We start from the raw sequence: 17,692 nt of genomic DNA, 5'->3' as shown, positions 1-17,692 counted from the left end.
GTCCTCAAAAACATTTTTATTCATTAAAATGAGATTTGATTATCTTCTACAGAGGATTTGGGTTGAGTCTTTAAACCTAACCAGAACTTAACAAATATAGCTGTCTGATAAGCCACCTTTATTATTATTATTTGTTTATAAACCATACGTGTTACTAGTAGTGTCTAAATGTTTTGTGTGGAAACAGAAGTAGTGGAAGTAATGTGGTGTCAGCTATGAATTGCCACAGACACGGTTGCTAATGACAAGTGAAATATGCTGAGGGTGTGCCAGCCACAGGACATTGGAAATGGAAGTATGAGGCCCGGACTCCCCAGAGTCAGCCTTCAAACAGAGGCTGCTTTCACAGGAAGAGGTTCCAAGGTCCCACACCTTTTGGGTTAGGACTAAAGAGTAAAATCGTCATGCAGTAGGGTTCTACTTTACAGAAGGCATTCAGGGTAACCAGGTTCCATGTGCAGTTGGGAACTGAAGTTGTAATTCGCAGAAGCCTTAAGAAGGCCTGATTGAAATTGACATGTTTAAGATCATAGGAGGAGGCAGAATGGCAGAAAAATATCTCTTGGACCTGGCCACTATTTCCATCTTATTGGCAGATATGCTTCGTGTCAGCTGCATTTCACGTGATGGAAGGTTCTTGGTGGAAGGTTGCTTGAGGCAGACACAGCTTGGGAACTCTTCCATTCGAGGGCTCCATTAACGTGAGTGTTTGGCTACAAGGATGTTCTTAAGGGATGTCTTAGATGTCCTCCTGGAAGCAAAACAAGTCTTCTCTTAGGTGTGGTTTCATCTGGGTACAGTTTTGCAAATGGCACATTATGGATCTGTGCTAAGTGCCTCCTCCCGTGTGCGTAGGCTGCACTGAATGAGGCCTTTAATTTCAGCATGAGCTGGGCCCTGCCATTTGGTATCCAGAGCACAGCCTCCATATTGGTTGGGATAAATATGTTTGCGGAATATGAAAACCTGTGGGGGCAGTGATGAAGTTGCAGATCTAAACATGTTCTACCACAAAGTGGAGTGCTGCCCCGACCGCAGAGGTTGCTCCGTCCACATTAAGTAGTGTTTAGAACGCTCTCTACATTTAGAAGGCTTAAGTGCTTTTGAATTATAGGGCAAATTTAGATCAGCGGTTGTGTTTGAGCAAATCGTCTTTGTTCTCGAAGGACATAACCAGAGCTGTTTTGCCATTAATGTAGGAATATTGCTGTACAGCTTGAATCATAATATTTGGAGTATTTTTTAAATACTTTTTAAACATTATCACTATCTTAAATATGAATGAGTTTATAGGTAAATCTAAGAAGTACTTTTTTAAATTAGTAGGTTTTATTTTTTGGAGCAGTTTTAGGTTTCCAGAAAAAATGAGCAGAGACTGTGGAGTTTTCCCTATCATTAATGTCTTACTTCAGCGTCATATATTTGTTATCATTGATGAGCCAGTATTGATACATTATTATTGACAAAAATCCATAGTTTACATTAGAGTTCACTCTTTGTGTTATGGGTTTTGAAAAATGTGTAATGACATGTATCCACCATCCCAGTGTCATTTGAAATAGTTACACTGCCCTAAAAATTCCCAGTGCTTCACCTTCTCATTCCCCTGCCCTAACTCCTGGCATTCACTGTTGGAAGGTTCTTGGTAAAGGGTTGCTTGACGTATTTATTTCAGAGAGAAAGAGTACACATGCTGGGGGAGAGGTAGAGGGAAGGGGGAGAAGGAATGCCAAGCCTACTCAACACTAAACATGGAGCCCAGCATGGGGCCCAATTTCACAACCCTGAGATCATGACCTGAGTGGAAATTTAAGAGTCAGACGCTCAACCAACTGAGCCACCCAGGTGCCCCACTGTTGATTGATTTTTATTGTTGGGTTCAACTATGTCCTCCCTGATTTCCTGCCTGATGCACCTATTAAAGTGACTTTTTAAAAGATCACAATTAGCAATATCAGAATCCAGATTAAAGCCAGTTCTCCTAATTGTAATGAATATTCTTTGCCCATGATGTTTCCCCTAGGAAGCCCCTCTGCTTCTTGTTTTCATAGTATTTCCTATTGCTGACAGTTAGAGAGTAGCTCACCCACTGGTATACTATTACTATAACTGTAATATACTATTACAGTTGAACCAAACTACCGCGAAAAGTGCCTTTGACCAGTGCCTTTGACATGCCTGCAGTTCTTTTACTCATTTTGTTTGTTTAGAGATGTGATGGCAGGGGCGCCTGGGTGGCTCGGTGGGTTGAGGCGGAGGTCATGATCTCAGGGTCCTGGGATTGAGCCCGGCATCAGGCTATCTGCTCAGCAGGGAGCCTGCTTCCCTCTCTGTCTCTATCTGTTGCTCTGCCTACTTGTGATCTCTCTCTCTGTGTCAAATCAATAAATAAAATCTTAAAAAAAAAAGATATGATGGAAAACTGGGATTATATATATATATATATCTATATATATATATATATCTGTATCTGCAACGATAAGTCGAGGATTACTCTTTACTTTCCCCTGTAGCAAGCTTTTAGACACTTAGGTGACTCTGGGGTTCTTTTTCCACGTCCTGACCCTCCTCCTCCTCTTTAAGGTGGCATCTGCTAAGGTCTGAGGTGGCATCTGAGGTGTGTCCAGACCCATACATACTACTTGGAAAGCAAGAGAGAGAGGCACGGTCACTAATGATGATATTCATATTTCCTCCACCAGTTTTCACTTTCTGTGCCTGAGGTGTAACCTCTGACCGTGCATGACTTAGAAGCTCAAGATAAAATCACGTGGCTGATTCCTTTGTTCGGTCAGCATCCCCATCACATTCTGTGGGGGCTCATTAGTGCCTGGCTGGTGCCTCAGCTTCCACCATCGGGACTTCAAGCTTATATCTTAATGCTCAGCTCAGGCCCCTGCCCCCAAAATGTGTTCATCATCCCAGGTCTCTGGGCGCTTTGCTTCATCTTCCTTTCTCTTGCTCCAGGTTCAGTTACAAAATGTTCTTTTAGTCAGCCCCTCATTTCACTTTCTTTCTTCTTCCTCTTTTCCAGTTATTCCTGGTACTCAATTGTTCTTCTGTTTGGACACCAAATAACTCTTTGGAGTCATGCGAGTGTGCTTTCTTGACTCTCCTTTTGTTCTGTGAACATCATCCTTCCTCTCATACTTAAAAGAAGATTTGGGGGCCTCTGGGTGGCTCAGTCGGTTAAGTGTCCAACTCTTGATTTCAGCTCAGGTCATGATCTCAGGATCCTGGGATGGAGCCCTGCCTCAGGCTCTGGGCTCAGCACGGAGTCTGCTTGAGATTCTCTCTCTCTCCTGTTCTTTTCAGTCTTACATGCATGCTCTCAGATCGATCTCTCTCTCTCTCTCTCAAAATAAATAAAAGACCTTAAAAGATGCTGCTTTGTGAAGTAAGGACTATGTACATATGCCAGTCTGTAATTTGCCATGGCGTTGTTTGGAAGGAATGTTGGAAACCTATTGGATGAGACTTATCATCAGTAATGATGCAAAAGGTAAACCAGGTGAACTCTTTTTTTAAAAGATTTTATTTATTTGTCAGTGAGAAAGAGAGAGAGAACACAAGCAGGGGGAGCGGCAGGAAGAGGGAGAAGCAGGTGAGCCCCATGTGGGATTTGATCCCAGGACCCTGAGACCGTGGACCTGAGCCGAAGGCAGACGCTTAACCGTCAGAGCCCCCCCCCCAGGTGTCCCCTGGGTAAACTCTTCATAAACGAGTTGAAGGAAGTATAAGTTACTCATTTTTAAAACCCAGTTTCTCACAAGAGAAGCAAATGGCTAAGTAGGGAGTGACCCACCTCATAGAAATCTTAAGAGTGAGGACAAGAGAGTGGGAGAGAAGAATAAAAACTGGAGGAAAGGGTCCCGGATCCAAGAGACTGGAATGGCTGGGAATCTTAAGGAGGTTCCTGAGCAAGAGATGGAGGGTTCACACAGTTTAGCGCTGGATTAAGTGCCGCAGGTGTAGCATCTTGCTCATTCTCTGAAGCTACTCGGGTATGTTCAGGGTACTGTAGGATCCTGCTGGTCTGGGTTCTAATACGTGTATCCTGAGGAGCTCCTCTGCCTCCAGCAATGTAGCCTCTCCCTGACCAGAGGTGAACTTTCCAGCGGCCTCTTCCTAATAACAACCCCCTCCCAAATTTGTTTCCATCTTAGTTCATGTTTATTCGTGTCTCATTTCATTTCTACTTCTAGCCTCATTTTTAGTTTAAAAGACATGATTTTATTTGAGCCAGAGTAATCATGGTACATATGTACATTTTGCTTTCATTCTATGAGCTGTATAATTAAGCCTATTTAACCAGAGAGGCTGACCTCTTTGGTACTTGGTGGGGCATTACCACAAATGGCATCTTGCTGAAAAAGAAAACTTCTAAGTTTCTAGGACAGAGCATTTTTATTTGCTTACCACACACAGTGACCAAAATGAAAAGCAGGGTTTATTATTTTTATCCTTAGTGCATAATGATATTAAACAGACTTTGTGCTTACGATAAATTTTTTTTTAGAGACTGTTAATATAGTAACTGATACTTGGAAATGTGTGTTGGGATTTTTGCCTCATCTTTTCTAACTTTTTAATTGTAACAACAACTCGTGTTTATTTTAGAAACATTTAAACCTGGATAAGAAAGGAGAGTTTAAGTCACATATAAATCTGTCACCTGTTCCTCCTTTGCGTTCTCTTTCCAGCATTGTGTTTACAGGCAACTTTAAAGGATAAATGGGGTTATACACAGTACTATTTTGTACTCTTGAATATCTCATGAACCTCTTGTCATGCCCCACTAAACATGGTAAGGAAGAGTTTCAGTCTCCTATTGTGTCCACCCATCACCGTGTATTTAAGCCGTCCCCTGTTGTTGGACACCTAGCTATTTCCAGCTTTTTACTGTTGTCAACAATGTTAAAGGCTCAGAGCTGAATCTCCATTCACATTCCTAGGTTGTTTGTAAAGCATAAGAAAGGTTTTGCTGTAGTCCTGGAGACGCTTGATGATTTGGTTTGTTTTTTAGCCACTTTGATCTATGAAAGAATGACATCTCACTTTGACATGGGTTTCTTTGCTCACCAGCAAGGTTAAATACTTTCCCACTTCCGGTATGAAAGTACAAAAGAGTTCTTTTCTTTTGTTGCAGAAGATCGGAAGGCATTTCTTAAATTTAAATAATTAGGTTTCACTGTTGTACCTTTTTGTCGTTTCTTAATGACATTCATGACATAATCTCTTAAGTTGTTGAGGAGTTTGGATAGAACAGTAATACCTTTGCTTCATGAAGGAAAGGACTATATTTCTGGAAGACCTAATAGAAAAAACTATAGAAACTGGAGGTTGTAAGACAGGGCTTTTTAATCTGTTGCTCAACCTTTCCCTCTAGCCTTAAAAAAAAAAAAAAAAAAAAAAAATGGCTCCTATTTCTGGGATATTTTGAATGCAGTCTGTATTAGGCAGAGGGAGTACAGAGTGACCTTTCAAGATATTTTAAATTTAAGAGTCTATAATTAGAAAACACTACTTGAGTTCTCATAACATAATTTTACTCTTAAGGTAGCCATCTAAATTGGTGGGTCATTCCTCCCCCTCCTTGTCCCCTTCCCTCTCTCATTCGTGTCTGCCGTACGTACATCCGAGGACTCTGCTTCTGAAAATACTCGTGGCATCACATTTGTTGGTTGTATAATATTACAGTGCTTCCCTCTGCCCGCCCTTTAGAGGATTTTTCAGTGACTTCCTTATCCGACTTGCAGGGAGCTTACACGGGACTCTTTGGGAACACAGCTGACTGTCTTACACAGAGGGAGTTAGACTGGGAACAGATACCCATTGACTCGTGTGCTGAGGAGACAGCAGAAAACCTGACAGACAGGGTCCCTTCCCTCATGAAGTGTCCAGAAAAGAGACAAGTAAATCTTTACTAACAGTTGACTTTATAATCATACTTACCGAACTGTTATGATGGAGAAAGGGGATAGTGTGGCCTTGGTGAAAGGGGCCCTAATGTAGCCTGGGGGAATGAAGGAAGCTTTCTCTAAGGAATGATGCTGTTGCACATGCCTGGGAAGAGTTGATACACACTGTCCCTGGCTCTCCCTTGCCTGTGACCTGCACACGAATTCATCTATTTCTGCTTTCTTTGGTGGCTTAACAATACCTCACAGGTATTTTTCTTTAAAGATTTTATTTGTTTATTTGATAGAGAGATCACAAGTAGGCAGAGAGGCAGGCAGAGAGAGGGGGGGGAAGCAGGCTCCCTGCTGAGCAGAGAGCCCGATGCAGAGCTCGATCCCAGGACCCTGAGATCATAACCTGAGCGGAAGGCAGAGGCCCAACCCACTGAGCCACCCAGGCACCCTAATACCTCACAAGTATTAACAAGAAAATAATACCACTAGAGTTGAGTAAGAATTTGAAGATTAACACTAAAGAAAAATTCTTAACTAATGAGCCTTAAGAACAACATACTTGGCCTGCTGGAATGAAAAAGGCTGACAGATCACAGGGACACGTCTTCTTCGCAGGACTTGTGGAATAACTGTGGAGTTCAGTGGTCCCACATCTTCTGTGTAGAGGATGGGAATAGCTGGAGAGCCGAAAGTCCTTTTCTAGCTAAGGTTTGCTCTCTAGTAAAATAAAAATTCATCTTTTCTCCATCTTATATTTTACATTCCAGCTTACAATAAAAGGCGTCTTAACCATGTGGCTTTTGTCATTTGGAAACGGTCCGCGCATTACTGCCAGGTAGAGCTTGAGATGACTATGACAAAAGGAATATTCTTTTAAATTGTTAAATCCCTCGAGACGATTATGGCTGTTCTTTGCCAGTCAACGACTCTCAAGTCCTTTGGACTTAAAAACAGATGCTTCTGGGGAAAGTTGCTTTCAGCGCCTCTGGTTACTTAGGTTTTTTAATGTGACTGCATTTTTGTCCATCTCCTGATATTGGAGAAATTGTTTTACAAATCTGGAGCTGTCTGCTCCTCAGCTCTTATCAGCAGCATGGCTGAAGGAAATGCAGGTGCAGGAGGGATTTCTGGTGCAGTTGTGTCTCTGAAATGAGCCAGACCACATAGCTGCTTATTTGTACCATGTCGCCTTGGCTTCTGACCAAAGCAACTCGAGAGAGTTATGCTTCGGAATGTATTGAGGGACCCCCGGAAAAACCATCGGATGACGTCATGCGATGGCCTGCCGGGTCTGCGCTGTTGCCCATGGCCCGCCTCCTGTGTGCAGACCCACCGTAGCAGAATGCTTGAGCTCAGGGTCAAGAAAAGCTTTTTCCCCTGGGGAAGAAAATCTAGACCCCCAGTCCTCTTTCTCCCAAATTACAGGTTTGGAGATACATACACAGTCTCTCTCTGAGTTTAGGAAACATAGTTTCTTCTCCTGCTTTACCCTGGACAAAGAATATGAGCTAACTCTGCAGCCAGCGCAGGGCCCGTCTTTGTCACGTTGTAAGACTTAGTACATTCGATTACCCCTTGTCTTTCTCTATTTTAGTTACTTAACAAGGGTGCACAATATACCAGGTGCTGTTTCTGACCTTCTTGTAAATATTAACCTATTCAGTCCTCTTAAAGCCCCCCTCCCGGAGTTTGTACTGTTGTTATTCCCAATTATAGATGAGGAAACTGAGGCACAGAGAGGTTAAGGAGCATGCCTGGAATCATACGGGTTCTGAGTGTGGAGTTGGATTTCAGAGCCCTTGTTCCTTAACCACCCCACCTCCCAGCTGCGCTGCCTTAGCAGTAATCCCCTCCCCCAAGCAGGGAGGGGCTCTCTTCCGTCCCAGGTGGGACCCCACCCTCTTCCAATGTAACTTGTGACCAAGAACCCCTGGTGTGTATTCACCTGGCTCTCATTCTCCATTACTCTTCTTAGAGTAGCGTTTTATTTTATACGTTCTACCATTTACTTTATTTCTTTATGAAGTTACGCATGATACATATATTTCAAATTAAAATAAATCGTGAGCTTCTGTGACATTTTTTTAAATGGGTCCCTTCTTACTATGACTCAACATTAGGATGTGTACATAGAGTTTTGGGCATAGGAAGCATGAATTTGCTTTCTACCATCCACCCCCCTCTTACCCATTCTTCTTTTTGACAAGGGGACACACGTTCCGAGTTTGACTAGATGAAAGGCACCATGTTAGTGATGTAATTGAAAAAATCTATAAGCTGAATATATTCTTACTGTCATTAATATCAACTTATAAACAGTTAAAGTCTTTCAAAAAATCCAATAAAAGATTGCAGCGTCTGTCTGTATTTCAAAGAGAATCTTCCAGCACTGTCTCAGAAAGCCACAGAGTGACGCCTCCGAGCAGCCGGGGCTTTCCAGACACTGAACTCTGTGCCCTGTGTGGGCAGTCATTCCACCTGGCCTGCAGAGCCTCTGTCCTCCCCAGCATGTCACTACTCCTCTGATGACAGTCCTCAGCAGTCCTGCCTTGCCATTCTTCAAACCTGCCTGGCTCCATCCTGCCTCGGGGCGTTTGAACCAGCTGCTCCTATGGCTGGAGCGCTCTTCTTCCCTGGCTGCCCCACCCCCAGATGCCCCACTGTTATTGTCTTAAGTAGCATCCCCTCAGCATCCCTGACCGCATGCCCTAAATGAGCGCCATCAGCCTTGCTCTGACTCTGCCCTCTCTCGGTGGCATCTCTTGCAGTCTTCTTGTTTATCTGCCTGCTTGTTTCCACATTGGAAAGTGAGCATGGTGAGGGACGGGAATCTGCCCACCTTCACTGCTCTCCCTCTAAACAGGGTCTGGCACATATTAAGTAAATGTCAGTGGAATGAATGGCCGGGTTGCTTTCCTCCTCCTCAGATGCCTGGTGGAGTCCGTGTTTTCCTGGTGATGCTTCCGGGAGGGCAGGATTAGCTCTTCATTTCACCTCCCTCTCCAGGAAGAAAATAACAACAGAGCATCTTTCTTACTGAGCCTCTCACTTTTTCCATTTTTTAGAGCCATCGTCCTCAGCCCCATACCACTCTTCCACCGAAAGGATCTGCCTTGAGACAGGGGGTGTTGATTTGTATGAGAACCAAGGTGGGGTTCGGCATGATCCCATCAGCACCCAGCAGGTTCGATGCTTCCTTCCGGCTGCTAGGTCACGAGTGGGATTTGCATCAGCTCAAGGCTGGTTACCTAGCAGTTGTCCGGCAACTTCTCCGCTATCTTCCCTTTCCAGTTAAGACATTCCAGTCATGGTTTAGCTGAGAATTTCCTTGGGAGAGAGAGTCTTAGATTTCACGCTGATCCAGGTGAGTGGATGCCCCCTCATTCATTGGATTGTTGCCCTAAATGACAGTAAGAGAACTAGAGTAGCATCAAAACCTCTTACCCACGCTGCATTGCTTCCCAAAGATAGCCCCCAGGGACTGCCTCACCCATGCCCTCAGAAAAGTCTGTGGCTCTAACAGTCTCCAAAGAAACATCTGTCAGCTGCACACCGATTTGGCCCCATACTGAAATTATTACTAGCAACGTTATTTGGTCTTTAGAGTTATTTAAACCAAGGTTTAAAAGATGTGGTAGTTAATACCCATTCTGTGCCCACTGAGGAGAAAGTTTTCTCTTTTAGGATGGACATTGTGCAATGCATTTCACTATCTAGACTAATTTGAATCTCATTTGAAGGATAAGTTTATTCCTTTTTTTTTTTTTAAGATTTTATTTATTTATTTGAGAAAGTCCCAAGCAGAGGGAGCAGCAGAGGGAGAGAGAAGCCGACTCCCTGATGAGCAGGGAGCCCAGTATGGGGCTTCCCTGGGATCATGACCTGAGCCGAAGAGAGACACTTAATGACTAAGCCACTCAGGTGCCCTGAAGGATAATTTTATTCTTAAATAAAAAGAGCAGTTACATTATTTTAAAAGATTTATTCACTTTTTTTTAGAGAGAGAGACAGCATGAGTGGGGGTGTGGGGGAGGTACAGGGAGAAAGAAACTTAAGCAGACTCCATGCTGAGTTTGGAGACCCATGTGGGGCTCAATTTCATGATCCCGAGATCATGACCTGAGCCAAAACCAAGATTCTGACCTTGCCACCCAGCACCCCAGCATTTACATTTTCAATGCAAAGTATTTTTTCTTCTATACAGCTTCTGGGTGCCTTATGACTGGGGCTTATTTGACTCTTCTAAAACACATTCCTTTTTTTATCATTACTAAATTAGTATGGTGTTTGCCTAATAAGACTTAAGCCCTAAGATGGACTCCAGGGTCTTGTAATTCCAAGTTAATTAAAAATAAATTTTTATGAATATTTAAGTGTCATGGTTCAGCACAGCATTCTGTAGACTTATTTGTTTGTCTTCTATAAAATTCAAAATAATTCTAGGAATGTTGCTCAGATTTAGAATGCCTATATAGAGCCAATACTAGGAATGACAGCTATTTCTGAACGTTTGACCCTGATGATATCTCCCTCTTTGTCTGGTAGTGTCTGTTCCATTGAAGCTGGATGAAGAAAAGAACTCATTTATTCAACAAATACTTACTGAGCAATTTCTGTGTGCCAGGCGCTCTGTTCAGGGTTGTGACTAAGGCAGTGAACAAAACAAAATCCCTGTTTTCAGAAATGGAGCTTTTAAGAAACTTCCACATTTCCTCAGCAGAAAAATGGGCAAAGGAAGGCACAGAGGACTTTATTTACTGGCAGGTGTCCTGGGGAAACCCCCTTCCAGCTGACAGGCAGACTCTCCGAAAAGGAAGAGTGGAAACCCGATCTGGAAAGTGAGATAAAGCGATCTGAAGCTCTCATTTAACTGCTGCAGACGCCTGGTAAAGAGATCCACACCTGCCAAAAAGGTGCCAGGTTGATATAACCTGGACTTAGAAACAAAGAAACAGCACTTGTCAAGTATGTCTTTTTCATATGTTTTTTTAGTTTCACAGATAATGCCCAAATTCTGCCTCCAGCCTCTGTTATCGTATCTGATGCATCCTTCCAGAGTTTCTCTGTACACAGTTGATACTCACATTTGCTCTTTTCATAAGGTAAAAGATAGTAAACTGTACGTCTGTGCAATGTATGTTTTTCTCTGAATATATGTAGGAGGGTGTAACAAATCAGTACTAAGAGAGCTTCTTCATTCTTTTTTTTTTTTTTTCCCTCAACAGTTACAGAGTAGTCCATTGTATGGATGTACCACAATTTAAATAGTGACCTATTGATGGGACATTTGGGTTGTGGCCAGTCCTTTGCTCTTAAACAATGCTGCAATAAATAACTTTGTACCTAGGTTATTCTGCATGGACACAATTTGATGTGTATACATTTGCAGAGCAGAATTGTAGGTCATAAGTTGTATGTATAATTTTGATAAGATACCTTGTCAAATTGCCTCCCAGAGGGAGTTTTTCTTATTCCCATCCCTGCTAAAAACTTGTGGGGGTAGCTGTTATCTGGGTCTGAATTTCATCTCCAGTCTCATTTAAACATATAATGTACTTTTATCACCAGGGGCACAGGTCTGTGAATCGCCAGGTTTACACACTTCACAGCACTCACCATAGCACATACCCTCCCCAATGTCCATAACCCCCTCCCCCTCTCCCAACCCCACCTCCCCCCCAGCAACCCCCAGTTTGTTTTGTGAGATTAAGAGTCACTTATAGTTTGTCTCCCTCCCAATCCCATCTTGTTTCATTTGTTCTTCTCCTATCCCCCTAACCCCCCATGTTGCATCTCCACGTCCTCATATCAGGGAGATCATATGATAGTTGTCTTTCTCCGATTGACTTCATCACCAGTCTCATAGGCTAAATGGTTTCCGAGAGTAGTGTCAGTTTAGAAACATTATTTGTTCACAATTTTCAGTGGAGTTTTATAAAAGAAATGCTTAGAAAAGTAAATAGGACTAGAAGTCAGTTTTGTTTTCTTTTTATTGTACAAAAGACCATCTTAAATCTTCTGTTACATAATTGAAGACCATGGTTGTCCACACTAAAAATGCTACATTTTAAATACTGAAAATATATAGGGGAAGGGTGCTTCTCAGGCTATACCTGGGTGACCTGCTAAAAGTAAGACGTTTCTCCTTAATTTGGTCCTATGTTGCTAACTGAAATAAGACAGTATGCAAATATGAGTTAACACAGCACACCTGAGACCACTCTCTTTGAAAGGCCTGCTGGCAACCTTGGCCCTTTGCTGGCCTCTGGGAACTTAGTTCGGGGAGGGTTCCCACCATTCCTTCATTAGCGTGGCTCACTGTGCCTAAACTGTGCAAACGAGACAGTTTCTGTTGAACACCTGCTTGCATTCCAGGAGTCTGGAATTTGGGTACAAGCCCAACGGCAGGTTTCTGTGTGACCAGCCCCAAAGAAACCCCAGACACTGAATCACTAATGGGCTTCCCGGGTAGACAATATTTCACGGGAGCTGTCAAAACTCAGTGTTCGGTAATTAAGCACAACCTGTGTGATTCCCCTGGGACGGGACTCTTGGAAGCTTGCTCCTGATCACCTCTGGGCTTCATCCCTCGGGGGGCTTTTCCCTTTGCTGATTTGTATCCTCTTGCTGTAACAAATCATAGCCATGAGTAGGAGTATAGGCAGGGTCCTGGGAGTTATCCTCCTGAATCCTTGAACAGGGAGTGGTCTTGGACCCCGACTCAAATCAGCTCTGCAAAGATTTTAATATCTTGTCTGTCTGCAGTATTAGTAGTGAGTGACACAGATATTTTTAGAATGCAGTTAATTAACCTTTGGCATTGTGTGTTGACTTGTAGTCTGTGTTCTGTTGTAAAACGTCCAAGTCCTCAGATTTCTGGACAGTGATTTAGCATTTACGTCTAACAAATAGAGGCGGCAAGAAGGCTGCTGGGTAATGGAGGGTTTCCATTTAATGATGAATCCACAACTGGGTCTTTGGTCCTCTCAATGTCTGTATTTAGGCTTAAATCCTTTTTGTTTGAATTTTCTGTAATCTGATGATGAGATAAGTGGATTTATTCAAATTCCTTCAGACTCCTGGCCCATAGAAGTTTAGTTAGGCAGTCTGATTTCTGACTATGCTCTGATCCTGAAGCTTACCTGCAAATAGTCCTGGAAACTTCACTTAGGACAGCAGCTCTTTGTCCGAATATGACATAAGGCCCCAAGATTGAAACAAAGCTCATTTTTAAATAATTGTATCATCTTAGCATCCCATTTTCAGTGTTAAAATATTCAAATGGAAAACTGCTAAGTGTTAAAGACAAGGATTTATTTGTGCAAGCTACTTTTCCTGAAGAAGTTAGATAGCTTCTAGAGAAGAGGGTTTCTATGGCTTAAAAATATTAAATGTAGTCTAAAGCGGTGGTTCTTAAGGCTTGTGGTTGGTCGGCCAGCATACTTGTGATGGTATTGACTGAGATTGAATGGCATTATGGCCACTGCTGTTCTTCCTGGCTCACCTTTGGGTTTCATTTGCACAGCAGCGTTATAAGGTTACTACTGTTAAGTCTACTTCGAGATACAGAGGGTTTCGGGACTCGCCCAGAGTTAAGTGTTGGGTAGAACGGGATGGAGGTAGAGTTAGAATGTGAGTCATCTGTCTACACAGGCTGAGCGCTTAGCCGCTCTGCTCTCCTGGGTCACTTGATAACATCTCGCTGGTGCTACAGGAAAGAGGTCACATGAAGAACCTTGTACGTTTACCTTTGGGTATAAGGGTGACCTGAACATTTTCTGCTGAGTGTAAGAAATGCTCATTCCCTTGGTCTCTAAGTGTCAGGAATCCTTGATGCGATCCTTTCAAAATACAAAACTGGGCACATCACTCCCTGATGCCATTGTCCTGGGGCAAAATCCAGATATCATAAAAAAGCGTTATCAGGTTCTGTAAAAGCCTACCTCTCCCTTTCAGCCACGCTGACTTTCCTTCTGTTCCCATACATACAGACCACATTTTCCTTTGTTGCTGAAGACCTCTGCACCTGCTGTTTCTGTGCCTTAAATAACCCCACCCCACCTTGCCTGACTTGCCATCACCTTTCAGATCTGGCTTCAGAAGCCCTTTCTCAAAGCCTTACTTGAATGAAAGGGTATGCCTTTGCAATGTGTTCCTAGAATCTTGATTTTCACTGTCCAAACATTTCTCTCCCTATATTACAGTTGTTTGTTTTCCCAGCTAGAGCGCAGGCTCTGTGAGGCCAGGGGCAAAGGTCTGTCTTGCTCCCCTGACCGTAAGGAATGTTCTTTTGTGACTGACACTTGCGTGCAGCAGATCCTCAGCAACAAATTCGTGAACTTAAATTCTAAGCTTCATTCCCAAGAATAACTGTCTTGGGAATCTGAGGAACAGAGCTGACTATCCCTAGTTGTCTGCACAAGTCCAAACATGTTACAGTGCTCAGCAGGCTCATTTACAGCTGTGACCCCCAAATCGGGAGAACCGACTTCAGGTGTGGTTAAGGACTTAAAAATACTTTGGAGAGCAGTTCACCCCCATATTGCTTGCCAGTAGTAACTGTAAACCAGTCAACCAGCACCTTTTTTAAGTTGGCTGTGGAGTTTGTCTGGCAGACTTCAAGAAATTTTAGACGAGGGAAGATTCCCCCCCCCCCCCCACTAAAATATACCTTTCAAAAAAAAAGGTTGGAGAAAATTAAGTTGTATCATATGTTTAAGATGAAAATCTTTGCAAAGTATAGTTACATACCCCTTTTACAGCTGTCAAGAACAAAGTAAAATTTGTATCACATATTAGACTTTTAATGGTACTTATATAGATAGTAGTCATACTGGAACCCCTCTGTTAGAATGAATATTATTGGATACAGGGAAGAAAAAAGATGACTTCCTAAACTGTATTTGTTCCTTCAGTCCGTGAGCATTAAATAAATTTAGGATTCAAGATTAGAGGGACCATTCACGTACATTCTTGGGTCTTACTTTCTGTGTCTTGAGCAGGCATGGCTGAAAAGAAGAGCCAAAACACGTCATTCTCTGGTATGTGTGTTATGCGTGTGCCTGTTTCAGAACCACTTTTCCTCCATTGAATATTTAAAGAATGGACATCCCTAGGAAAAATGGTGGGTCCCTAAAATTCTAGGGGAGTAGTAGTAACTGTTGGAGCATTTACATGTAGTACAAGTCCACAGTGTTTTATTCTGGAGTGTTTTGGCTTCTGGAGTGACGTGGGCACACATGATAACTTAAATTTGAAGACAAAAGTTGGTGAGGTGACCGCAGGCCCACTCTGACATCCCTCTATTCATGCTGGTGTTTGAGTGAATCCCTTCTATTCTGAAGCCGCTTGTATTTGGGCTGCAGTTCGTGCAGGTGAAAAGCCAGGTATGTTATACATGTAAAAGATTTTCTGGCTGAGGGGCGCCTGGGTGGCTCAGTGAGTTAAAGCCTCTGCCTTTGGCTCAGGTCATGATCCCAGGGTCTTGGGATCGAGCCCCGCATCGGGCTCTCTGCTCAGCGGGGAGCCTGCTTCCTCCTCTCTCTCTGCCTGCCTCTCTGCCTACTTGTGTTCTCTATCTGTCAAATAAATAAATAAAATCTTTAAAAAAAAAAAAAAAAAGATTTTCTGGCTGAGAGTGCGGCCCGCCAAATGAGTCAACCCTGTATGCCTGAGAGAAATTCTTCAGGAACAGGTCAAAATAAGTGACTCAGAGCTGTTTAGGGATATGTTACATTCACAGAATTCATGAGCTGATTGTCAGCGGAATGGAAAGGAACTTCCATGACAGCCTATACTTTCAATTCACTTTTTTATGTAAGAATCTGGTAGTTGCTTTTGGCTTAAAGTTTTTCTTCAGATTTCAGCAGGGAAAATAACGTGGCCCGTATTTCAGCGTTAAGGGATTTGTCCATGCTCTGCACAGAGTTCTGTATTTTGAATCCCCTGACTTGGAAAAACTGAAGGAGCCTATACTAACAGGGACATGTGAAAGAAGGTTAAACATGAAATCAACAATCCAGGGCTGGGAGGAGGAGGTCGTGATGAATAATTATCTGTCCTAGTCTGAGTGTACCTGTGTCTGAGTCACCTTCCTGCCAAACACCAACAGGTTACTAGGCAACAGGAGTGATTCAGCTGCTCTGAACACCTCACCACAGTGACATGTCTCTCCACAGTATTTCCAGGAAATGTCCCTCTCATAAGTCATGGGGAATGGGATAAACATTCGCGGAGGCCCTTGAAGGCATCAGCTGACCCAGGCGAGTAACTGTGAGAAGGTGGGCTGGCTAATGTTTGAAGGGAAGTCACCTCACAGGGCAAATGGACTGTTAACCTGCATGCTCACTGGGGCGGAATGGTAGAGGAAGGAAAGAAGAACTCTCCCTGGAAGGTTCATGAGGAAGGAAATCCATTTGTCTTCGGGGAAAAAATTGCTCACTCCTAATTGTAAAAAATGACCAAGATCTTGGAGAATCACAACATAGCAACAGTGGCTAAGAGCACAAACTCTGGAGCCGGATTGCCTGGGTTCATAGCCTCTCTGCCCACTTGCTAGATTGATTTTAGGTTTCACTTCCTCATGCCTCAGACGGAGGTGATCACGGTACCTCCCCCACAAAATGGTTGTGCATATTAACATGTTAATATTTGGGGAGCACCAATGTCTATTATCATAAGCTCCAGGGAATATTACCCTGCCTCCTGCCCTCCAGACAACTATCTAAGTGGTAGGGGCAGAATTGGGAAGGAATGAAGGAAAACCTGAAGAAGAGAACTTTTAAGGATTCATTGATTCTTTCATAATTTTGAGAACAGCAGTTAATGGAAATTATAATCATAGCATCCTTAAGAAACTTCTGGAGTTTTCAGCATTATATGCTTTTGAAAGTTATTTATATATTGAAAAACTACATTAGAATTATGTAGAAAGAGGAGGATATAATCACAGAGGTTGCCTGTGGTTTTCTGAGCCATCTATCATGTTCTGAAGCAACGTGCGGGTTTTTGCTTTACTATTTCTTATACCTTATGCTACATCCCCCTTCTTAAATAAGATACATTATAATAAAGAATGCAGTCACACTAAATAAAGCATCCTAAGTCGGGTAAAATTTGGGGGGCTTTGTAGCACATCTGGAAATGCTAATTATGCAGCTACGTTACTGACTCCTTTAGAAAAAGAAAGGTACCTGAGGTTCTTTGGAGAAAGGTGAGCTAGAGCTGGTGTCTTTGAGTGTGTGAGCAAATACATGCATTCATGGCCACTCTAGAACTCTAGAACCCAGCCGCTTGGCTGGCGGCCAACAACACTGACCCCAGTCAGATGGGGACTGCCCTTGTACCCCCCCACCCGCACCCCCCCTCCCCACGGAGGAGACAGCCCCCTAGGCTTTGAACTGCATGCTCTCTGGTGAGGGACTAAAGAAATGAGAGGAGTTTAAGTAAGGGGAGGAAGCCCTAGCATTAATCCCAATTTGTTTTGTTTTTTTTTTTTTTAGATTTTTATTTATTTGACAGAGAGACACAGAGAGAGGGAACACAAGCAGGGATAGTGGGAGAAGGAGAAGCAGGCTCTCCACTGAGCAGGGAACCCAACGTGGGGCTCAATCCCATGACCCTGGGATCATGACCTGAGCGGAAGGCAGACACTTAACTGACTGACCCACCCAGCGGCCCCCCAGTGTGATCTTTTAGGAGTTCTAACTTCCATCCAATGTATTTCTTGAAGGAAAACCAGAATGTTATCAGACTGTGTTGAGAGTATGTCGCTGCCC

The 17,692-nt window shown here is 43.1% G+C and overlaps 1 protein-coding gene across 4 annotated transcripts in view; it reads left to right on the top strand.

The window, feature by feature from the left end:
- Window positions 1-17,692, top strand: part of SGMS2 (sphingomyelin synthase 2) — an 87,805-nt gene that overhangs the window by 20,436 nt on the left and 49,677 nt on the right. The window contains exon 2 of one of the 4 annotated variants that reach the window (XM_045997127.1): window positions 597-701. The exons of the other annotated variants lie outside the window; for them this stretch is intronic. The gene's annotated coding sequence lies outside the window, so the exon portion shown is untranslated. The remainder of the gene's footprint in view (window positions 1-596; window positions 702-17,692) is intronic. 4 annotated transcript variants of the gene reach the window in all.

The sequence above is a fragment of the Meles meles genome, chromosome 2, assembly GCF_922984935.1.
Source record: "Meles meles chromosome 2, mMelMel3.1 paternal haplotype, whole genome shotgun sequence".
NCBI classification, from domain to species: Eukaryota; Metazoa; Chordata; class Mammalia; order Carnivora; family Mustelidae; genus Meles; species Meles meles.
The sequence above is the reverse complement of the archived record's forward strand: the minus strand, read 5'-3'. Positions and strand labels throughout refer to the sequence as shown.